Source organism: Borostomias antarcticus, assembly GCF_949987555.1.
Source record: "Borostomias antarcticus genome assembly, chromosome: 9".
NCBI lineage: Eukaryota > Metazoa > Chordata > Actinopteri > Stomiiformes > Stomiidae > Borostomias > Borostomias antarcticus.
Window position 1 is genome coordinate 384,422 of NC_140242.1, and position 2,500 is coordinate 386,921.

Below are 2,500 nucleotides of genomic sequence, written 5' to 3' on the forward strand. Positions count from 1 at the left end.
TCAAGTGTGAGGAGCGCCCGGGTTCAGCCCCCCCTCGCTCGCGCCCTGCGGGACCCACAATGCCGCGCTGCATAGCAGCCGCGCGGGAGGCCCGTTGCCCCGGGCAACGCTAACAGGCAGAACGCACCTTAATAGAGTGGAGAGTCATTGTAAAGCAGTGAGCCGGCGCGCGGACAAAGACCCCCGAGACCCCGGAGAAAGGGGAGACACCACTCTGAAGGGCCCAGGAAAGAGCTGATGGACCTGGCTCAATGGCCAGGGAGGAGGGGGTGGGGGGGGGCTCAATGACCAAGAGGTCTGAGTGGTGTGTGTGTGTGTGTGTGTGTGTGTGTGTGTGTGTGTGTGTGTGTGTGTGTGTGTGTGTGGGGGGGGGGTGATGCCCAGGGCCTTGGGGATTGATGTGTTATGGGTGGGGGTGAATGGGGGGGGTTCCAAATGAATAGAGGGGATGTCAACTGGCAGCCGAGCAGGAGGAGAGAGCAGGAGGAGAGAGCAGGAGAGAGCAGGAGGAGAGAGCAGGAGGAGAGAGCAGGAGGAGAGAGCAGGAGGAGAGAGCAGGAGGAGAGAGCAGGAGGAGAGAGCAGGAGGGGAGAGCAGGAGGAGAGAGCAGGAGGAGAGAGCAGGAGGAGAGAGCAGGAGGGGAGAGCAGGAGGAGAGAGCAGGAGGGGAGAGCAGGAGGAGAGAGCAGGAGGAGAGAGCAGGAGGAGAGAGCAGGAGGAGAGAGCAGGAGGGGAGAGCAGGAGGAGAGAGCAGGAGGAGAGAGCAGGAGGGGAGAGCAGGAGGAGAGAGCAGGAGGAGAGAGCAGGAGGAGAGAGCAGGAGGAGAGAGCAGGAGGAGGGAGCAGGAGGGGAGAGCAGGAGGAGAGGGAAGGAGGAGAGAGCAGGAGGAGGGAGCAGGAGGAGAGAGCAGGAGGAGAGGGAAGGAGGAGAGAGCAGGAGGAGGGAGCAGGAGGGGAGAGCAGGAGGGGAGAGCAGGAGGAGAGAGCAGGAGGAGAGAGCAGGAGGAGAGAGCAGGAGGAGGGAGCAGGAGGAGAGAGCAGGAGGGGAGAGCAGGAGGAGAGAGCAGGAGGAGAGAGCAGGAGGGGAGAGTAGGAGGAGAGAGCAGGAGGGGAGAGCAGGAGGAGAGAGCAGGAGGAGAGAGCAGGAGGAGAGAGCAGGAGGAGAGAGCAGGAGGGGAGAGTAGGAGGAGAGAGCAGGAGGGGAGAGCAGGAGGAGAGAGCAGGAGGAGAGAGCAGGAGGAGAGAGCAGGAGGAGAGAGCAGGAGGAGAGGGAAGGAGGAGAGAGCAGGAGGAGGGAGCAGGAGGGGAGAGCAGGAGGAGAGGGAAGGAGGAGAGAGCAGGAGGGGAGAGCAGGAGGGGAGAGCAGGAGGAGAGAGCAGGAGGGGAGAGCAGGAGGGGAGAGCAGGAGGAGAGAGCAGGAGGAGAGAGCAGGAGGAGAGAGCAGGAGGGGAGAGCAGGAGGAGAGAGCAGGAGGAGAGAGCAGGAGGAGGGAGCAGGAGGAGAGAGCAGGAGGGGAGAGCAGGAGGAGAGAGCAGGAGGAGAGAGCAGGAGGAGAGAGCAGGAGGAGGGAGCAGGAGGAGAGAGCAGGAGGGGAGAGCAGGAGGAGAGAGCAGGAGGAGAGAGCAGGAGGGGAGAGTAGGAGGAGAGAGCAGGAGGGGAGAGCAGGAGGAGAGAGCAGGAGGAGAGAGCAGGAGGAGAGAGCAGGAGGGGAGAGTAGGAGGAGAGAGCAGGAGGGGAGAGCAGGAGGAGAGAGCAGGAGGAGAGAGCAGGAGGAGAGAGCAGGAGGGGAGAGCAGGAGGAGAGAGCAGGAGGAGAGAGCAGGAGAGGAGAGAGCAGGAGGAGAGAGCAGGAGGAGAGAGCAGGAGGGGAGAGCAGGAGGAGAGCAGGAGGAGAGAGCAGGAGGAGAGAGCAGGAGGGGAGAGCAGGAGGGGAGAGCAGGAGGAGAGAGCAGGAGGAGAGAGCAGGAGGAGAGAGCAGGAGGAGAGAGCAGGAGGGGAGAGCAGGAGGGGAGAGCAGGAGGAGGAGGAGAGAGCAGGAGGAGAGAGCAGGGGTGTGTGTCAAGAGAGAGTGTGTGAGAGCAACGCTGGATGTCCAACATATTTCGCCCCTCGCTCGGTCAATCTGTTTCACCGGCCTTCTGCTCTGGGATGGGGGGGGGGGGCGGAGCACTGGGCCTGGGGGGGGGGGGGGAGCACTGGGCCTGGGGGGGGGGGGGGGGGGGGCCGCCGCCCGGCCCTCAACACACACCGTCTCCCAGAGGGAAGCAGGCAGGACACAGCAGGACCGAGAGACACCAGGACCTAGCAGGACACAGCAGGGTCTAGCAGGACACAGCAGGGTCTAGAGAGGATCACGATCCTCGTCCATCGTTGGAGAAACAGACTTGTTTGGTCATGAACGAGGATCAAACCTGCCAATGACTTAATTCAATTAAGGCCATCTCCTTCACTAAAGGGTTAGGGTTAGGGTTAGGGTTAGGGTTAGGGTTAGGCCATCTCCTTC